Source organism: Mustela erminea, chromosome 13 (assembly GCF_009829155.1).
Source record: "Mustela erminea isolate mMusErm1 chromosome 13, mMusErm1.Pri, whole genome shotgun sequence".
NCBI classification, from domain to species: domain Eukaryota; kingdom Metazoa; phylum Chordata; class Mammalia; order Carnivora; family Mustelidae; genus Mustela; species Mustela erminea.
The window spans coordinates 87,087,767-87,109,764 of NC_045626.1; the positions used below are offsets into that span (position 1 = coordinate 87,087,767).

Sequence of the window (21,998 nt, forward strand, 5' to 3'; positions counted from 1 at the left end):
AACGTATTGGAAAAAATCAAAGAAATTAGTGGTAAATCTGGTAAATCTCAAAATGGTTTTCTACTTAGAAAAAGTCTCTTCCAAAGTAAAAACAATCAGGTTATAAGAATCCCAGTTTACGGGGTGCCTGGGTGGCTCAGTGGATTAAGCCTTTGCCTTCAGCTCCAGTCATGATCTCGGGGGTCCTAGGACCAAGCCCCGCATCCAGCTTTGCTCAGCAGGGAGCCTGCTTCCCCCTTTCTCTCTGCCTGCCTCTCTGCCTACTTATGATCTCTCTGTCAAATAAGTAAAATCTTAAAAAAAAAAAAAATCCCAGTTTAGAAATAAAATTTAAAGATACAGGTACAAATTGAAAAGCTATTTATCTGTTTAAAAAAGCCTCTGTAATTAACAAAGGGATGAAAGTATTCCAATACGACATGCATAAGAGAATTAAATTATTCAGGTGCCCTTTAGTACTCTTGAGGCAAATTCTCTCACGCACTGTTTTGTCAATTTGGGGTATAAGGAGGGTCCTATTTTCCTCAGTGGGGTCACATAAAGCATCCCACTTCGTTCTTTCAATAAAGCAAGCACCTTTCTCTGAGTACCTCTGAGCCAGGCACCAGGAAGGACATTGGAATACCCCAATGAATAAAACAGACACAAATCCTGCTGTCACAGAGCCAGCCTGCTGGAGTGGGGAGGGACTGACAACCCCACACATATTAATTCTTACAGAAAAGTAGGATTTTGCACAAAGGCTAACTTAAATTGTACTTCATAAATCCTTTACACTTGCCTTACTATCAGCTCGTGGTTTTCCACACCATCATTTAAGAGCTGGTAAATCTCGACGTGAGTGAGCAACTGATAACTACAATTTAAGAAAATCATGTAATTTATGTTTTAAAAATCTTAGACAATATTACCTATTATAGTAACTTATAAAGTCACTCCACTTTAGGGGTCCCTGGGTGGCTCAGTTGTTTACTGTCTGCCTTTGGCTCAAGTCATAATCTCAGGGTCCTGGGCTAGAGCCCCACATTGGGCTCCCTGCTCAGCTGGGAGTCCGCTTCTCCCTCTGCCCTTCCCTGCCCCTTGTGCTCTCTGCTCTCTCTCATGCTCTCTTCCTCAAATAAATAAAATCTTCAGAAAAAAAAAAGTTACTCCGCTTCCATTAGCTGAGTAATGTTTTAAGATACTGTATTTCTCTGACAAATTCTTAGTCAACAATTGCGTTAGTCTTTAATGTGAGTTGTCTATATTTTCTAAAATCCCTCATTCTATTTGGACTAGAAGAGTACAGAAGTAATTAGTTAACAATCTACCCTTACCTAAAGACACATAAAGAAACTAAAATTCAAATGGGAAAAACCATACCTTATCTCCTCACAACCCCTGTGGGTCATCTGCTGAGTATTTTATTTTTTTTTTTTAAGGTTTAGTTTTTATTTCAGCAGGGCGGGGGGAGGGGTGAGTGGGCAGAAGGACAGAATCTGAAGCAGACTCCCAGCTGAGCCCAGAGCTGGACGCAGGGCCTGTTACCACAGCCCTGAGATCATGACCTGAGATGATGACCTGAGTCAAAACCAAGAGTTGGACACCCGACTGACTGAGTTACTCAGGTGCCCCATTTTGAGCACTTGTTCTTACAGCTCAGATTAAGATGGTAAAAATCAAGTGATGTTATTCTGGATATCCGAGAGGTCTGATGACATTTAAAACCCATAATTTAAAATCTCTAAATATTATTTAGATAAACTGCTCAGAATGACTGTGTGAATCAGGTATATTAAAGTAAATCAACAAAAATTTGTGGATGACTGGGGAGAAAAGATTAACAGCTGCAGACCAGAAAATTAATCTCTGATGCAAACTCTTCTCACCAAAGGAGAATCTTTATCAATTTTTGCTTCCACAGTCCATCCAGAAGACAAATATATTGTCCTCACTGGAATATGCAGTCCCGCTGGTGTTTCTCTCTTTTTTCTGACTCTCATTCTGACTGTGGACGGTTATGAGATGGTGGTCTCAGTCTGACTGTGAACATAGTGAGGCTCCTCACTCCGGGAGGAGCTCATTTCTCATGGTGCTCATGTTACCCTATACTGGGGGCTGCTTTAGAGCTATTTTTCTTTTGGTGAATAATGTGGTCACACCTATCTAACAGAACTCACCATTTTCAGACTGACCAGTTCCTTCTGGAAGCTCTTCCCCATGCTGTCCCTGTCCCAGACCAGGCGCCTGCAGTAAAGGGCCTCTTGAGTCTGGCAGGGAGTCCTTGCAACCAGACCATGCCTCAGACAGCTCCTTGATAGCTCCAAAGGACTTAGTTTTCTCATCTTGCTCCATAGCCTGACACCCACATGGAAAAGGATGCTAGGGATGATTAGACATGAATTCTATGCTCTAAATTTTCCACTGTAGCTCAACGTTATATGCACTGTCCTATTTGTCAGGCTCACATTGTGGGTGTAGAGCGGGTGGGAGAGAAAGAGAATGGCTTATCTATCCCTTGGGGGGGGTTGCATTTGTAAACATATATTCAAATTAGCTTTATTCAAATGAGGAAAATGGTTTTAATGTGAATGTTTTAGCAATTTCACCACATGTAGAAGCTACCCACATACAAAGGCTGTCATAATGACTGTCAAAAAGGACTTCTGAAATAGTCTCTGTCCAGATTTGGCACATTAAGTGTGTCTGTCTATAGCAGGAAACCACAATTCACAGGTCAGACTGTAAACAGAACTCTAATGCCCTATACAGTCACCAAGGCCTTCATTGTATCACCCAGAGTCAGAAGAAGTAGTGAATTATTAAGATGAAATTGAAAGAAATAATCTGGCAGGATTTTGCTGAAACTGGACTGAAGTGGCTGGATAGATATCCTACCTATGGATAAGAGTTTTAACTGACAAAAATCTGGGACCTTCACCTAAAAAACTGAGCAGGCTCCCAAGACTCCTAGGTACCCTCCAGTGGCATGTTAGTGTTCTGGGAGAAGCTGGGTTCTCCCAGTGGAAAGCGTTGATAAGGGGTTGTCCACGTGCTTCAGGTGCTGGTGCAGGAAGCCTGGGTGACTGGGTGAACATCCGGGTTCATCAGTCCAGAGTATCATTTCAACTTTCCCGAAGGGAAAAGTTGCAGTTCTGTAGGGTTACTGGTCCTAATGTGCCCTGGACTTAACGGCAGCTCTAGTAGGAAGACACTGGGCTCAGCCTTTTTAACAACTTCTCAATGCATTCACTCTTCCTCCAAGGCCCAGCAACAGGTAATCTGCTTCCTGTCTGAGCTTCTGACATGGGATGATAACCTGCACAGGAATGTTTGTGGTGTCCCGAATTTCCTCTGAAAGGTACTCCACTCTACAGCCTGCTGGCAGGTAGAATTCAGTGTAGTGTTCTAGAATGAGCTAATGACTGGTCCAAACTGCTCTGGGTTCCATACTACAAGCACGGATGAGACCGGAAAACATCTCCAACAGACAACACTCCACATACCTGTTTCCAAAAAGGCCTCACCTCTGGCTTTACTTGTTCCATCTTAGACTTTTCTCTCCTAAAAAAACAGCTTTGCCCTCGACAAGGTTTGGCTTTGCTCATCTCTGAAGCAGTAATACCACAGCTTCACTATACTGATAAACCTCTTTCTGTCAAAAACGGACTTGACCACTTTCTTGATGGGAATGAACTGTTCACCTGAAACCCATCACAGGGGCTGAGAAGGCTTACTTAATCCTTTCTCCCTATCAGACAAGACTGTGTTTTCCTCTCCCCTGGAGCATTGCAATAGGGCAGGTCAATGAGCAAGTAACTCATTGGCTAAACTTTCTGATCTGGACACCAGGACTGAACCAAAGCATAAAGATGAATTGTTGCTGGAGACAAAGTCTGACCCCTCCTTGAAAGGAATAGACCATACCTAATAACCCCTGCTATATATTTGTCTACGGGAACATAAAAGTGAACAACCAACTTTCTCCATCTTTCTCACCAAAATGTAAAACAAGTATTTCTAAAAACTGCATCTGGAGGTGCCTGGGTGGCTCAGTTGCTTAAACCTCCAACTCTTGGTTTTGGCTCAGGTGATGATCTCATGGCTCACGGGATTGAGCCCCGAGTCCAGTGAAGAGGTCTGCTTGAAGATTCTCTTCCTCTGTCTGCCCCCCATGTGTTTATACTACCTCTCAGATGAATAAATCTTGAAAAACAATGACGACAACAACGAAACCTGGATCTGCTCCCACATGCCACAAGCCACTGGAGGAGAAATAAAACCAGTGCCTTGCACTTGGGTTGACAGGTATGACAGGTGGAGAGAAAGGGGTTAAAAGAGTCTTCTTCATTGTTCGGGGTTTGGCACGAGCCTAGCCACCTACACTTGTTCATCCCTAAGGACAATGGATAAGAAGCCAACAGAAAAATATGGCAATCCTGGGTTATTCTGCTACACAGTGAAGGAACTGTAACTTGGGGAACCAGTGTTTTTACGAATACTCTAAGTGTATGGAATAGATAGCCCTTTCAGGGTATAATGCCACACACTGTGAGGCGAAATGTGCAACTTCAGGAAAAACAGAACTGTAGTAATACAGGGAACTGTAATTTGTATGTAGCAGCAGTGTTTAAGCAACTTTACATAAGAAATGGGGCTTTTTTAAAAGGATGCCTCATAAACTGTCTTACCTACAGTGAAAAGGCACAGGTGCATTCAGAAATAGATCGGGAAGGAAATCTGAAGAGCAGAAGTAGCGGGTCTTACACAGGTCTTAATTTCACATGGTAGCTGTCACCGAGGAGGCAACAAAGAAACTGCAGCAGCAGAGTACTATATGACTCGAATTCCATTTATTAAAAGTGCTCTGTTGTTTCTTTTCCCCCTCTCCCTTATCGTCAGCATTAAGCATTTCAGGCTTGCTCTTTTGTTTGGTGCTAACCGAAGGACTTCCACTGCTCAGTGCTGAGAATCCGGCTAGTAGAGCGAATCTTGACAGAAGGAGTACACATATTCCCTCTTCCTTTAGAGCTACAGAGAAGCAGACACTCCTTGCTTCAGAAAGCTATTTCTGATAAAATGATAAACTGGCAGGAATCGCAAAGACATGTAACTTAGTCTGCTCACCAGTGTGGAAACCTGCATAAAGTACAAAAACTCCTGTTTTCTAGTTAACAAAGAGGCTTTTAGACAGCTGTGTGACGGCCTCAGAGACTCTGGTGAGGAGCTCTAAAAGGCAACCTTTGACCTCTAAAAAGGCTGCTTTCTAACTGGGTGCCTTACTTGATAATTTGTTGACCTTGTCATAATATTTAAAGTAGCCTCTTGGATTTTTTTTTTTTTTTTAAAGTACTAAGTACTCAAAAGACTTTCTTACTTTATTTTTTGGTTGGCCAGAGGAACTTGATGTTCTTCTCTTTTTCCCTTCATGCATAAAGTATAAATAAAAATGTATTCCGTGTTTAAAGTTTGAGTCTTCGTCTTATTTAAATGATCATACCCAAATTCAGCTGGAGATAAACCGGCACACAAAGCATGAGGCAGGGGCACCTGGGTGGCTCAGTGGGTTGAGCCTCTGCCTTTGGCTCAGATCATGATCCCAGGGTTCTGGGATCAAGCCCCACATTGGGCTCTCTGCTTATCGGGGAGCCTGTTTCTCCCTCTCTGCCTGCCTGCCTGCCTCTCTGCCTACTTGTGATCTCTCTCTGTCAAATAAATAAATAAAATCTTGAAAAAAAAAAAGGCACGAGGCAAACTCATGCGTTAAAGAACAAAAGAGAGGACGCCTGGGTGGCTCAGTGGGTTAAGCCTCTGCCTTCGGCTCAGGTCATGATCCTGGGGTCCTGGCATTGAGCCCATGTTGGGCTCCCTGCTCAGCAGGGAGTCTGCTTCTCCCTCTGATCTCTCCCTTCTCATGCTCTCTCTCTCAAATAAATAAATAAAATCTTAAAAAAAGAACAAAAGAGAAGAAACTACAAGTTTCTGAAAGAGTAAGCACACATATACATTAATTCAGGATTGGTTTTCCTTCTAACTTCTTCCTCAACTGGAGGGGTCAGAAGCTGTTTTAATTCAATCGTCCTGTTACCATTATGCTCCCCTTAAATCCTTGTACAGAGAACATTTGTTTGGGTGCTCTGCTGTTCACAGGAAGCTCTGCTCTGCCCCTTGGCTACAGAAAGAGTCCTAACCCCACCGACCCATTTAAAACATGTATCCTGACTTACAGTCAACAGCCGCCTAATCTTTCTTATTATGGATAGATCATCCCTATTGTTGATAAATTATCATTCCCAGGATTGGTTTAGCACAGATAGGATGCACCTTTTTCTTCTTCAGACACAAAGCTCCAATTCACCTAATCTTTTCAGTACATTGTAATTCTATTTCTTTCAGCTGTGTTTTACCTTCAGCTGCCAACATATATTCAAAAACAACACTGACATACTGGAAGAACATCCAAGGCAATTTACTGTAGGTGGATATGACTGGATTTTTTTTTTTTTTTTTTTTTTTTTTGCTGTGAAATTTGAGTCATGTTTGAGTAATGAAATAAACAGAAACTAAAATGCAGAGCAAGCACAAGAATCAGCCCTTAATCAGTATCTTTTAAAAAATAATTTCAGCTAAGAAGAAAATCTATTCACCTTCACAACCTGCTGACTCTGAAAAGAATGACTGACATCATCCCATTTTTAAAAAGAGCTTTAAAAAACATTCTTCTGCTTGCCTTCATAGAAATGGGCAATTTTCCTCTTAATTGAATGTTTATTGTAGAAAATAAAAGTCAAAGAAAGAAATACAACTCACATATAATTAAAAAGAGTCTTTTAAAAATCTTTTGAAAGTGAGAGTGCTGTATGACCTGTAAAGCCCCATACAAGAGCAAAGTAGAATTAAAATCACCTCTGATACCAGGCTGGCCTCTACCCTGGTAGAAATCTTCCGAGAGTTCAGGCACATTCTGGGGAGTCCTTATGCCCACAGCAGTATCTCTGAAGCCAGCATTAAAACAAAACAAAACAAAAAAAAGCCACAAAGCCCTTCAATTCACTGCCACTGGAATTCCTAAACACCCATCTCAGAAGGTCTCCCCCACACCCCATGTGATACTCCTAGTAGCCATTCCTGCTCTGTTGGGGAACGGGCTTATCTGGAAACTCTGTGGGGGAAGGAACAGCCCCTGTTTCCACTGCTGGAGATTCTAATCATAAGCAACTTCTGCTTTTATGTCAAAGTGAAATCTGTCTTCCTCTAAATACTACTTGGCCTCTTCTGTACTTGGGAATTACTCTAAATACATACACTCCCTTTGCTACATGACAAACCTTAAATATCTGAAGACAATTAGGACACATTCACTTCTCTGCAGGTTTAAACATCAAAGCTGGAGATGTGAAAATTGGTGTCATTAAGCTAGCACCTACTTAATCGTCTGGAATGTGAATCTGAGTCAAACATGTGAAGCATATAGAGGCACCTAGTCATTGACTTTTAAAGATATCCAATCCAGTAGATGTAATTAATCTTAGTTAAAACATGTGTGCCCACTATGTATCAGGAACTTTTTATGGCTGACCTTGTTCCAGACAGAAGAAAAAGGCCCATGTCTTTTCTTGTTAGACATATGAGAAAATGCTTTTTAAGTATTTCTTAAAAGCATCAACGTTAACATCAGTGCTGCTGCAAATGTTCTCTGCCAATTAAGTAATGACATTAAAATGAATTTATCCAATGAATCACAGATGAAAGAGTTAAGAACCCAAGTGATCTTCCATTGCAAGCAAAAGGATTCACTTAAAAAAAAATTAACAATATTTTCCAAGAAGCCTGTTAAATTGATGTATTTACATGTATTAAAATAAAAATCTGATACACACAAATAATTGTTTTGTATCTCAGATTTTAAATCTACCTAAACTAAATTTACTGAGTAATTATGACACAGAGAAACAAAAACTATTTTAAGGTTTTTCAAGTGTGTATATGTAAACACACATATATACACAAGTATATATCCATATCACAAGTCTTAAAACCTTTCCCCAAAAATATTTCATAGAAAATGAACATTTAGCCAAAACAAATAAATTTAAAATATCTTTGGGAATAAAAGTCATTTTGATGTTAGCATCTTTTCCCTTATAATTCAACGGGAAGAAAACGCAGGCACGTTCTTGACAGTGCAAAAAAAAAATCATTTAATAAAACAATAATAATGTTCTTTATATCTATCTCATACTTAAAAATCTGATTAAAAAAGACCCAGCAATTCTAGCTTTACCACTCTTACAGGTAGGTTTCTGGAAATGCGTAATGTATTAAAGCACTACAGCCTCGGAGCTTGTATTTTGTAATAAGACTTATTACCGCAACCTAAATTTCGGAGCGCGACTCTATTTCCTCTTAGGTCACCTCATTTTCAATCGCCGGAACAGATCATACCGCTAAATATCAAAGTGTGAATTTAAGCAATACAGGTCAGCATGAAGACGCAAGTTAGATAAACTGGAGTAACTCGCTGTAGCAGACAGCAGCTCTGTAGCCAAGCCTGCGGCTCTGCTGCATATTTGCATTATGCTCAATTTCATGAATTCCAAGCAAATCGTTATTAGGGTCATCTAAAGCCCACATCAAAGCTTCAGTAAAGGGCTGTAAGGTAGAGTACTTACGTAAAGGGTTATTAGGACAGGAGACAACGCAACTTATCGGGGAGGGTCTCTAACGTACAGAGGATGGTAAAACGCATTTAAAAAAGAAATTTGGATGAAGAGGGCCGCCTCCCCACAGCATCCCAGACAAAGCACGGCCAGGCCCTCGGGCGCTCCTGGTGCACCTGCAATGCGGATCCCTCACCCTACAAACCCACCCCAGGGATGGTCGGAGCAGCCCCTGGGCTGGCCGCTCCTGCCCCATCGGACTGGCTTGGGTGCGCGGTGCGGACGGTCCGCAGCCTGGACTGGAGCCCTGGCAACGGCACCCCCTCCCCATAACCGGCTGGAAAACGCTGCAGGCAGCGGGCGCGGGGTCGTTGCGCCTCACTTCTGCCCTCCTTTCCACCTTTTCTCGTCTCTCCCCCCGCCACCGCTGTTTCCTCAAGGGGACACCCTTCCCCACCGCCGACAGCCCTGGGGGTGAGACGCGAGGACCCCCACCCGCTGCAGAGAGCGCTTTTAAATCAGCCCTAAATAAATTCCTGTCCCGACAGGTGCCGCCTCCCCCGCCGGCGCCCGCAGAGCTTCCCCAGAGGTACCGCCAGGTGAGCGGGGCTGGACTCGGTCACACCTCGGGCCCCGCCTTACCTGCGGGCGCGGCCGTCGCGGTCCTTCAGGCGGCTCCCCCCCTCGGCGCGGTCCTCCCGGCGGGCGGCTGCGGGGGCTGGCGGCCCATGGGCGGGGCGGCGGGCGGGGCTGGCTCCCGGCTCCGGCCCTGCCCCGGCCGGGCGGCCGAGGGAGGTCAGTGGGCGCCGCCCGCCGAACGCATCTCGCCGGCTCCCACCCGAGCGCTCGCCGCGGTGCACGCTGGGAGCGAGGGCCGGGGCGGCGAGGCCAGGCCGCGCTGACCGGGCGGACGGCTGAGGCGCCGGGGCGGCGGCGGGTCTGTCTGAGGGGCGGGTCGAGGGAGGACGCTCGATACTCACTTTGCGGGGAGGGGGCGACGCCCCCCCACCCCCAGCTGTGGCGGGGCAGGGGACGGGACCGAGGGAAGGGAGGGTCTGGCCGGTGGGACGCAGGCGCAGAGCTCAGGTGCGGCCGCACTGCGGTTGCCCAGGGTAACGCGGGCCCGGGTGGGGCGGGGAAGGAGGAGCGAGCAAGCGAGCGGGAGCGCGCGCGCAGGGCCGGGGGGGTTGGGGGGGGTACCCGGGACCCGCTTGGGACTGGGGGGAGGGCGCGCGCGGGCGGCCGACGGGGGCGGGGGCGGGGGGGTTGGTGCCGGGGCGAGGGCCGGACGGCGCGCATGCGTGCGGCCCCCGCTCCCCCGGGGCTCGTCGGCCCCGTGCGTGCGCACGCGCGCTGTCCCCCGGAGGCGTCTGGGTGTGCGGAGCGCGCGCGCGCGGCTCGGAGGCGCACCTGTGAGGTGTCCCTTGAGGAGAGGGAGGGTGGGTGCGCGGAGCCCGCGGCCTGGGGCGCTTCAACCCCTCACTTGGAGTGAGTTGTCGGGCGGCCGGGCTGCAGTCTCTCTGTTTCTTTTCGGGAACGAGGCGGGGGCGGGGGGCGAAAGGGGAGCGGGCTCGGGGTTGGAAGGAGGATGAGTGGGTTAAAGAAAAGAAAAACAACCCATCACTTAGGATGGGCCTCGCGCGGGGGCCGGCCCTTGGGCGTCGGTGGGGAAGGTCAGAGCGGCCCCCCCCGCAGCCGGGCGGCCCGGCGGGCACCGGGCAAGGCCCCACGGAGGGCAGCCTGGCCTCGGGCCTCGGCCGGCCGGCGCGGGCCCGCCGTGCCGGGAGCGGGGCTGCGGGGGTCACAGATGGCGGCCGGGTGCGCGGCGAGGGATGGGCAGCGGCAGGGGCGAGGCCGGGCGGAGGCCCCCCGGGAGCCGGACTCCCGAGCCGGGCTCCATTGTTGTCGGAGCCGAGGGAAGGGGGAGCGAAGCCGCTTCAGAAGCCCGTGAAGCCGCGCCTTGGAGCCTTTCCAGGCGGGTCCCCGGAGAGGCGGTAATGGCCGCGCCGTGGGAGCGGGGAGCCGGGCTGTGCCGCGGAGAAGCCCGGCTGCATGGTGTGGTGTTGTGTCTTTTAGAGCGCCCCGCGTCCCAGCAGAGCCCGCCGGGCATCCTACCCAGGTGATGAGGAACCCTTCGCGCCCCCAGCGCAGAGCGCCGCTGCCGCTGGACGCCTCCATTGTTTGACCACAACAAGGGCCGGATTCTCAGCCAGGTAAACTGGAGGGCCGCGCGGCCGAGCTCCCTCGCCACTCCCACACCCAGAGGAATCCTCTCCCGTTTCAGGACTCGACTGCAGTTTGCTTACTGTCCCCCGCTGCCGATGAACTCGCTCTGTCCACCTCCCAGACCTTTTCCCGTCTGGATGACTCTTCCCGCATCTCTGTGCCAAGTCACCTCTCATTTCCCTCAAAACTCGGCTCCTTTGTGAAACCTTCCTGGCCGAACTCTAACAACTCCATCTCTCTAGGAGGAGCTTGCTCTGTACTCGTCCAGGGGCTGGTTTGTTGACTGGTTGTCTTACTGCAACAAAGACTAGGTATTAAAAATAATTTAAGTTACTGCTTTTTTAAAGGGACGTCTTTGCGACCTTTAGGTGGTTCATTGTTTTAACAGGATTGTGCCGGGTTTTTTTTTTTTTTTTTTTTTTTGTTCTTGTTGTTGATATGTTTTGTCTTCTCTTTTAGAGAGGCCCCGACTTCCTTTATAGTTGCACAGCTTTTAGAGCAGAAAAATGACCTGTCTGTTCAATCCATAGGTTAATTTAAATTTTAAAAGATTAGTTTTAAATAGGTAGAGTAACTAATTTTCTTGGTAAAAACTAAAACATCCCAGACACGCCTGACGTCTTTCTCTGCCAACTCCTGCCATAGTTATCGGAGATGATAACTATTACATGTTCCATGTGTATCTTTCTAGATCTTATAAAATGTTTCCCCTTGTGTGTACTTGCATTATCTTTGACCGTTTTAACAAGTACTAGTGCATTCTTATCTTTCAGTTTCAGCATGTAATGCCTTAACTGGTGTTGGAGAAGTGCTGCATCATGTTCCATAGTTTGGGTATCCCCTAGTTAATTTAGCTATTTCCCAGATGAGTGGCAATTTAAATTTTAACTTTATATTTAAAGCAGCTCTTTGGGTGGTGGTTCTCTGGTGAAATGAAATTTCCGTTGAAGGGAGCATAAATCTACACTAATTACAGACGCAGGCCCCTAGGATGGAAGTTCTCTTTGGTTAGGACATTTACATGTGGGACCGCTACCCCTCCCCCAATGTAATTATGACTCTAGTACTTTCCAGTCCTTTGACCTTGAGGAGGTCAGTCAAAGCCTCAGTTTTCTTTTCTATAAATGCTGATAATACCTGCTCTGTCTACTCCACAGAGTTCAGTGGTATGAGGTTTTCACATGAAAGTGCTTTGCAGAATGTAAAGAAGTATATAAATATTGGTTTTATTAGCTTTTGTGATCCAAAAGGACTTTTTATTTGCAATGTAATTTATACTTTTTTTTTGACCAGATGTGTCTGTTACAGTATAATAGAGATCTCCAACTTTGAATGCTTTTAATTTGCGATTTTGCTTTAATTTTTATCAAGGACCATTAATATGTTAGACTTCTTAAAGAGAATTTGACAAAGCACATTTTTCCTAGTGCTTTACATACTTTAGAAAATAAGGCATAAAATAGTGGATTGTGAATAAAGTATCAGTGAAGTGAATGCTACATAAAACAAAACTCATATTTAAACAGAACGTTTCCTAATGATATAATTAAAGTATGTATTTTCCTTTGGCAGCATCAGATTCAGGTTAGCTGTTATGTCCTTGGGGTAAAATGTATTCTTAATGAATTTGCAGACGGTATCAAAAAGAGTCTTAACAGTTTAAATATTGATTGATATAAAGGGTATTGTTTTAAGATGTCAGAGATACAATTAAGGGTTTTTTAGGTGTTCTTGTTTCATTCAAATATATTTGAATGCTTGTGGTGTGGCCAGCATAATCAATTTGTTTGTGTTCTCTTAAGGGTTATAATCTATGGGGGTGGAGGGAACCAGAAATGATACAATCCTACAACTGCATGTATAATCACAAATGGTATCTGTTAGGAAAGTTAAGTAATACTGGTTATAAGAGAGTATAAAAAGGAGAGCAAATTTTAGATTGTGAAAAGAAGGCCCAGGAAAGACTTTGTGTATATATATATTTTTTTTTTTCTCTTTTTTTTTTTTTTTGCAAAAATAAGATTTGAGCTGAGATCTGAAGGGTGAGTAGGCGTTAGCGTAGAATGATGGGGGATAATTTTCCAGGCAGGGGAATGGCATGTGGGAAGGCCCTGAAGGGAGAGAGAGCTTTGCCCATTCCAGGAACTGAAAGAATGACTTGTGGATAGATTCTGGTGGGTGAGAGGGAAGTGTGGCTAGGCAGGGGGCCAGATCATGTAGGGTCTTGTAGGACAGGTTAAGGATGTTTTATTTTATTCTCAGTGAAATGGGAAACCATTGCAAGGGTTGGATCTGAAGCAGGAGAATGACATAATCAGATTTGCATTTTTAAACAGCCACTCCAGCTGCTGCATGCAGAATGTGGGGGTGGTGGTGGGAGAGTAGAAGTAGGGGAGACTAGGTAGGCATTTCAGAAGTCTGGAAGAGAGGTATCTTTTCCTTGGAGTTCACATTGAATTCAAACTGCCACCTAAACTGCAGACAAAATAGATACTTGATTTTTTAAAAAATTCCTTGTTTCTTAGTTTAAAAAGTAGGTGTTTTTTTGTGCTAAAGTACCCATAAATATTAAGCTAATTATCCACAATCTACTTAACAGAAAGTTGTCAGAGTCAAATTAAAAATTGGGTATTATTTAACATTGATTTTGTAAGTTTTATTAAAGTAGTAATACATGAAATTAGAGTGAGGTAAGGATCTAAAATTAGAATAAGGGAAGTATTTATAGATGCTATTGGCTACAAAAATGAGAATAACAAACCATTATATAAAGAAAAATTGAGTAAGTGGGTACACAATGGATATATAAAATTCATAACTTTCTGAACACCAGAAATAACCTGCATAAACTAAAATGGAAAAGAAAAAAACCAACCAAAAAATAGGCTCTGATCACAATACAAAAAAACATTAAACATGTAAGTACAGCTTTATTGAGACAAGTGCAGTCTGCATGGAGAATCCTGTAAATGATCCTGAAAGATAAGAATGTCTTAAACGAAAAAACAAACCATATTCCTGGATGTGATGTTTAGACATAAAGCTATCCGTGTGGGATGAACTGGACAGAATAATTATGAGTAATGAGGTGGCACAAATCCTTTGTGATAATTAAACATGTTATAGAGCCCCGTTCAATACAGTGTTAATGCTGGCTTTACAATATCTGTACGGGTCTCTAGAACCTATTCAGCACCCCAAAAATATATATGGGAATATAGTAAATGATAAATCAGCATGAATGCCCCCTAAATCATAAAGAAAATGTGGAAGTAGATATTAAAATCTGGAAGAGAGGGTTCTGTGTGTTAAGGTGGACAAAGACTTTGCAATCAGACCTGAACTAGAATCTTCTAAGTGAGGAAAATAATACCTGCTGTGCAGGTGTTGTGAGGGGAAGAGGTCTAGGTCCTGGTATTTCTCGGGTGTTAGGATCTGTTATTAGTTAAAAAAAATCAATGTATTAGACTACAAAAAAAAATTTAAAACTTCTTAAAGAAGAGAGGGAAAACAAAACCCTAAGATTAGAAGCCAAACCACAAAGTAGGAAAATATTTGTGACAAACATAAGTGAAGGCTTAATATCTTCAGCATGTAAGGAACTCAGATCAATGAGGAAAATAAGAAAAGTCCACACACAAGTGGTTACAGGATGTGGACAGTTCACTGGAAAGAGCTATAATTTGTTAAACATGTGCAAATATGTCTGCTGTCACTAATAATCAAATAGTTTGTAATTACTCCTCCAGAAAAGTTAGATTTGATTCTCAAGAGCAACAGAACTAGAAGATGTTTAAAAATGAAACAAATGCAGAAAAGCTTTATAATACCTGAACAATTTACCTGAACAATTTAAAACAACCTTAATAAATGGGCAGGCATACATGTTACTGGAGGGGAAAGCATTATTGTAAACATTGAAATATTCTACAAAGTAAGCTGTAATTTTAATGTAGTTTCACATAAAATCCACGTGAGAGTTATTTTTGGACACTTGATAAATTCTAAAATTCGTCTGGAGGAGGAAATGTGCTAGAATGGTCAAGAAATTTTTCAGATGGAAAAATAATGATGGAAGATTTGCCATACCAGATATTAAAACATACTGTAATGCTGCACTGATCTAAATGGTGAGCACAAGCATCGATAAATTATTGCACGGAAGAGTAGAATCCAGTAACAGACCCATTTATATATAGGAATTTAGGATTGAATAAAGTTGGCATTTTGAATACAGTTGGGAATTGATTATTCAATATACTGTGCAGGGATAAATGGGAAGAAAGATTTTATTTCTACGCATTCAAGATGAATTTTACTTGGCTCAAAGAACTAACTCAAATACAACTGTAAAGATACTAGAAGAAAAGGGAATTATGTGGGAGACTATATTATGTTGGAAAATCTGATTTTTTTGTAGACCACTAAGGTAAGACCAAGACCCAAAATCATAAGGAAAGGAGTGATAAATTTGAATCATTATCAAAGTTGACATTTCTGTGTGACAAAAGACATTTCAAGGTGACAGGAAAAAATTTGTAACATGTTAAAAGAGTTAAAGAATAACAGAATTGATACAATTAAGAAATGAATGGAGGAGAGAAGTAGTTCCCGAAGAAGTGAGAGTCAAAGCAGTGAAGAGGGTTTCAGTGTCACTTGTGATTAGGGAAATGAAAATTAAAACAACCAGATTTTTTCAGTGGGGCTATCATGCAAGAATTTAAAAGATAGTGAAGGGTGTGGAGGAAAAGGCACCTAATACATTGTTGGGAACACAAAATTGGATCTACCTTTTGAAATAATTTGGCAGAGCCTATAAAAAATTTTGAAAACATGCTTTGATCTAACAGATTCTCCTCAAGGAATCTGTAATATTCCCACAAGAGAACATAAGTTAGTATGTGCAAAGTCTGTTGTAGCATCATTTATAATAAAAAATGAGAGATAACCACAAATAAATTTTGGTATCTGTATACTATGGAACGTTATGTAGCTTTTAAAAAGAGAGGTAGATTTATATGCATTGACGTAGCCTGGATGGATGCCTGGAATATATTGTTGAGTCAAAACTAATTCCATCTTTTTTGTAAGATAAAAAAACCCCAGATATTCTTGTGTGTATGTTCTGAATAAAAATAGAAAAAGTCTAGAAAGATACATGGAAAATATTTAATTGTGACTTAGGGAAAAACAAGAGAGACTGATTTTTTTATTTCACATATTTTTGAGTTTCAGTTTTTTTACAATGAGTATTTACTTTTGTGATTGAGATGTTACAGATTCTTACTTATCAATTTAATAAAGGCCTACATTTAGACTAAAAAATTACCATACTGAGGAGGATGTGGGGAAAATGTCATACTGTTTGGTTACATTGGCCATGTGTATCAAGAGCCTTGAAAAGTATTCATATTCCTTGATGTAGCAACTGATCTAGGAACTGATCAAAGGCATATTTTTAAATATAGAGAGAACAAAAAATGTATATCCTAGAGTTATTTTTTAGGGTGCTTTTGGAGAATGATTAAATTATGGTATGTCCACTGGATAATATATAGTTGTTAAATGTTTATGAAGAAAATGTATTAAAATGCTTATGACAGTGTTAAGTGGGAGAAAATCAGAATACAAAATGGCATATGTGACATGATTCAAACTCTTGATCAAAGATCCCAGTAACCCTCCACAAAAACCTATGATGGAGAAGTGTCTAGAAGAAATTAGATGAAAATCTTAAAAATTATGGACTTTGGGTGATACGGCATTGTGATTTAAACCTTTTTTATATTTTCTAAAATTATATGTATTAACATTTATATTGGAATATTTACTTTTAAAAGTATATATAGGACATAGGTTAGTTGTGTGGTTAATAGGTATGTGCGCTTTTAGAAATAGGCAAGCCCTATCATATGTTAAAGCATACTCTAAAATGTACTCTAAAAACTAGTATTTGAACATTTTTGAGTGATGCATTTGGAATAAATTTGAATGAATTTTGCTGCTTTCAGTATTTGGAGGAAAATTGGTTCTAGCAATATGCACAATAAAAGTAGTTCTCATTTTCAAATATTCTGTCTGTAGAATAAATGCAGAAGCTTGAACATGGGCCGTGGGATTTCTTTTCTTGCTAACTCCAGTGTTTCGAATGCACAGATTTGGTCATGGAGCAAGTTGTATTTTCCTGAGTCTTTCAGGATGAGGAGGGCTTAGCCAGCTGGACCACAGGCAGAAGCATCGAGAGTATGGCTACAGTGCAAAGCCTGCAGAGTGGAGCTCAGGGTACCTGGGAACATGCAGTGTAGGCGAGGTTATCATCAGGGCACGTGGGTTCAATTCCTTACCAAGTGTTATTGTGGACCTGCAGTAGGAGGTGTGGATGTGGAGGAACATGTGCTTTAGTGGACAAATCCAAGTAAGTGTGATAGAAGAGGTGCATTACAGGACACGTAAGGGCTCTGGGAACACATGGAAAGACCTCGCACATAATCCAAATTTGAGTGTAGGGGTGAAAGTGCGGGATTGCTTCCCAGAGGAAGTGATATCTGAGGTGGGCCCTGAAGGTAAACAAAGGGAACAGTTAGTGTAAAGGCCTGGAGGTAAAAGGAGTGTGGGGAGGAGAGCACAGGAGTCAAGGCGAAGTAGCAATTAAGACCTGGGGAGTTTGAAGATGTTTGGTTTGGCTGGAGCTAGAATTGGAGTGGGCAGCGGTGAGAGACGAACCGAGAGAGATAAGTAGGAACTAACATTGTTCAAAGTTTAAAAACCACATGAATAAATGTGGAAATTACCCTGAAAGTTAATGGGACCCTTTGAAGAACTTTAAGTTGGGTGATAGCAGTCCCTTTTACATTTTAGAAAGATTATATTGTGGATAGTGGATTAGAGGGAGGCAAGACTGGAGGCTTTTATAGGAGAAGATGACAGTGGCCTGAATTACAGCTGAGACAGCATAGGTAGGGAGAATAAATTCAGGTGACACTGAGGAGATAAAGTAGACAGGCCTTCATGAGGGGGAGGAGGGTGACTGATCGATCACCAGGTTTCTGGCTCAGGCAGCTGAGGGGCTGGTGGACCCATTTCCTGTAGTTGAGAGTATAGTTGGCTTTGGTGAAGAGATAACAGATTGGGTTTTGGACATGCTGAGTGTAAAAGGCTTATAGGACAGGTGTGTAGTTAGCTGAGGAGGATTTTATGTGCATCTATATGCTTTGATGCACTGTGCACAAGTTGATGATTAAAATCAGTGTTTCTATGTGGTAAAATTTTTTTGGAGTATAATTATAGAGTTATAAGTGGTTTAAGATTAGGAAATACGTGTCTGGGTTAGACTGGACCGTTGATGCCTGTTACATGGAGTTATATAAGATTGCACGAGCCTAACTTTTTTGGTAATATTGTAATTGTCTTTTGGACTAGACTCTGCCAGTCTGAGCAGGTGGTGGTTTCTCTGAAGAGTGTTAGTGCTCTTGTTGTCAGTACATGACTGACTGGAGTGCTCTCTGTTGATGTGGACAAACTGGTCCTTTCCGCATGGAGGCAGCCCATACAGGGGCAGACACGCAGCTGGAAGTGCTCACCTCACCATTAGAAGTTGTCTTAGTCCATTCAGGCTGCTATCACAAAACTAGCCCAGATTGGGTAGATACAACAACACACATTTGTTCCTCGCAGTTTTGGAAGTGGGAAGTCCAAGATCAAGGTCTGGCAGATTCAGTGTCTGGTTGAGGGCCCACTTCCTCATTCACAGGTTACCATCCTCTCCCTGTGTCCTTGGTGGCAGAAGGAGTAGGGTCTCTTGTAAAAGAGCACCAATCTCATGAGGGCTCCACCCTCATGAGCCAGTCACCTTTCAAAGGCCCCACTTCTAATACCATCACATTGGGTATTGGGTTTCAGTATATGAATTTGGGGTGGTGGTGCACGCATTTAGTCTACAGCGGAAGTGTGGCAGGAGACCTGAGACTCATTCACAGTGTGCTTGCTGCGTGGCTGGTGCGGCAGCCACGGGAGTGGGTGAGAACCTGTGGGGCAGAACGAGAAGCAGCTCAAAGCAGAGCTGCAGCTTGTGGACATTGAGGGAAAAGGTAGTGGAGAATGTGCCTACAGAAGAAGTTATTAGAGTGGAAGGAGCATGTCTTCATCAGAGACCATTTGGTGGTTGAAAAAACCCATTTGAAATGGCTTAAGTGAAGGGGGATTTCTCAGGAGGTCTCCATGGCATCCAAGGTGGTTTCTTGCCTGGAGCCCACTAGTTCTGGAAAGTTGACAGGAGTCTGCAGCTGCTCTCTCTGCCTTGGCTCTCCTGAGTCTGTAACCCCTGCCAGTTCACAGATTCAGTCTTTCCACTTCCCAGTTCTAAATTCTCAGGAGAGAGAATCTGAGAGTTCACTGTTCACTGTCGCAGTGCCAGCGGAGCTGATTTGCCTTGTTGTGTACCTGAGCCTGGGGGGCTGGCCGGGCAGCGGCTACAGAGGGAGCTCGTGAGAGTGCAGAATCCTGGCAGCTGAGGAGGAAGTTCCCAGAATGGGTGAGAACAGTCATTTTAAATGGCTCAGAGATATGATGAAGGGATAACGGGTGAAACTAGGTGGATAACTAGTGGCTATGGTCAGTTTAGTTTGTACAGAAATTGGAGGAAAAGAGATTTTCAAAAAATGAAATTAATTTTGGAGTTGTGTCAGAGCATTTAAAGTTTAAAAAGCAGTAATTTTTTTTATTGTTTTGCACTGCAATTTCACTAAAGCATTTCTAAGCCTTTATTCTAACTCTGGAATTTGCAGTGTCTCTCACGTCACCTGATATGCTTTAGGAAATTCAGTAAAGCTATTCTAGAGCTCATTTATTTTTTATACCCGCAAGTTCATAAAATAATCATAGCTTATTTCCACATCTTATTTTGCAGTGCCTACCATGGTATTGTCATGGAGTTTTCGGCCCTTGTTATGGCCAGAGCAAACCTCTGTCCCAAAGATTATAAATTCTGCCTGTTAGGTAAATGATAAAACAATTCATAAAAAAATCTGAACCCCTTTTATTTCTGTGAGTAAACTCCATTATGTCTCTCTGGCTTTCAGATTATTTTTAGGTGTCCATTTCAAACATGTTAGGATTAAGGTTGATAGGATTTAAGAATATTTCACTGATTGATATTACTTGGCTTCGGCTAGCAAATGTGTCAGGTTTTCCAATTAACCAATATTCAGTATTACTGCATCTCTATGTTAGGGACAGAAATAGACCCTCGTTATAAACCTCCAGCTCACAGAATCAGGGAACCTGCAGGTTGTACAAGTCTTTATGATGTTTGGCATCTCGTTAGAGGTAGTCATTATCCACTGTGAGATTCACTTTGGGTTCTAATACCTTTGTGCAAATATCCATGAACGTTTCTGAGCAAGTGTTTGAGTGCCCTCTGGAGGCATTATGAATGGTTAAAACCTATACTCCTAAAAATGGTTTTCTTGAATGGCCCCAGTGGAGTACCAGTGGTCTAGATGGTTAAACTGGGGTGAATATAAATCGGGAGCACAGGAGAGCTGAGATGGAGCCCATGAGAATACCAGTATTTATGGAGGAGCAGGACCTCTCCAGGCTGACTGAGTGTAAGGGTTATGTGGCAGAGGCAGAAGGGAGCCAAATGAGTGTGGTTGGTGGTGTTCAGTGAGGTAAAGATTTACAGATGCCCTTGAGTTTGGCCAAGAGGAGCTTGAGTGGTGTGGCGGTGGGTTGAGGAATGAATGGGAAGTGAAGTTGTAGAAATCAGGAAAATAAGTCTTTAAGATGTTTCCATAGGGAAATGGGAGAGAAAGAGTATGTGACAGCTAAAGAAGGTGTGGGATTAATACTGGTTTTCTTTAAGATAGAAGAGACTTTGCATTGCATTTAAGTAATGGAGGAAAATCAAGCAGAGGGAAGACAAAGTTGAAAGATGTGTAGGGATTGGGAATAGGAGAGAGCTGGCTTTAAGGTTATTAGCCTGAGATAGTTGTTGAGGGAGGACGTTGCCTTTCATATGGACTTGGAAGGTGGCAAATCATTTTTAATTCTTTGTGGGGTGATAGGGAAATATTCCTTAGGCAGTGGGAAATACAGGCCCTAGAAGACAGGACTGGTCCAAGAGAATGTGGAATTATCATGGAAATGGTCTTCAGTGAGCCCAGCAGGTGGTTGATTCAGGGCACACCTTTCTAGGATACTTGTGTTTAGCCCATCAGACTGAAAGAAACAGTCCATGCCCTCAGTAAGGCCTGAGGGGAGGTGAATGAGTGCCAGGATCGGGGACCAAAGAGACTTGGATGAACCAGGAGTCTGAATTGTGAGGAGTGGCCCAGTGGTCTAACAAGGAGATCACCATTTTGAGAGCAGTTTTGTATGTAGAAGTAGTGTAGCCTTAGGTGGGGTGGGGCAGAAAGGGAAAGGAGGGTGCCCAGGAGTGGAAACAGAATGTGTAGATGATTGTGGGTTAGTCTGAGCAGTGGAAGTGAGAAGAGTGACCTGGGCCTAGCGCGGCAGGCCAGAGGCACTCCGGAGAGAAGATGGGGACTTTTTTGGGCACAGCCAGTTAACAGTTACAGTTACTCTAGAAAAACAGTCATACTTGGTTTTCGCTTTTACAGGTATAAGATTTAAATTTTGTATAACTTATATGCTGCCACCTATTAGAAAATAGTTTTGAGAACAGATTGAGAATCTAAGTGGGAGAGAGTTTGTAGGTCTGTTTGCGACATTCAGGGGGTCTCTTGTATAAGGAGAGGCAATACATGTGACCAACTTTTGATTGATTATTCTGAAAAGTGTCAGAAGTTGAATCCTTTAAATGTGCAGGACCATTTGCAATCACGAATAACATTTTTCCATTTTTGGAAAAACTAACAGGAGGCTTATCTTCAGTTTTATAAAATTTTAAGGAAAGAAAATAGATTCCTGATATCAGAAGCATTAGAGTATGTTTAAATTCAGGAGGGAGGGTGATTTCTAAGTTCAGAGTACTGAGTTTCGAGTGGTAGGGCATAATATTTAGTCATAGGCATATACAAGGGGTAGGGTGAGTAGGTCCCAACTTAAGCCCAGACATGTCCGCTGCTGTGGGACTGGTTTGTAGACCATAGAAGGCCTCCACACTCTTCTCTC

At 43.1% G+C, this 21,998-nt stretch overlaps 2 protein-coding genes across 5 annotated transcripts in view; one reads left to right on the plus strand and one right to left on the minus strand.

Moving 5' to 3' along the window:
- CCDC92 (coiled-coil domain containing 92) overlaps nt 1–9,803 on the minus strand; it is a 30,752-nt gene extending 20,949 nt beyond the window's left edge. Inside the window, exon 1 of one of the 2 annotated variants that reach the window (XM_032309806.1) lies at nt 9,620–9,803. The gene's annotated coding sequence lies outside the window, so the exon portion shown is untranslated. Of the gene's footprint in view, nt 1–9,281 lie in introns of both variants that reach the window. The other variant, XM_032309804.1, reaches the window with a different exon arrangement.
- A 115-nt stretch (nt 9,804–9,918) lies between these two features.
- Nucleotides 9,919–21,998, plus strand: part of ZNF664 (zinc finger protein 664) — a 44,426-nt gene continuing 32,346 nt past the window's right edge. Inside the window, exons 1-3 of one of the 3 annotated variants that reach the window (XM_032309809.1) lie at nt 9,919–10,127; nt 10,716–10,852; nt 11,108–11,176. The gene's annotated coding sequence lies outside the window, so the exon portion shown is untranslated. Of the gene's footprint in view, nt 10,128–10,715; nt 10,853–11,107; nt 11,177–19,272; nt 19,396–21,998 lie in introns of all 3 variants that reach the window. The other 2 variants (XM_032309810.1, XM_032309807.1) reach the window with 2 other exon arrangements.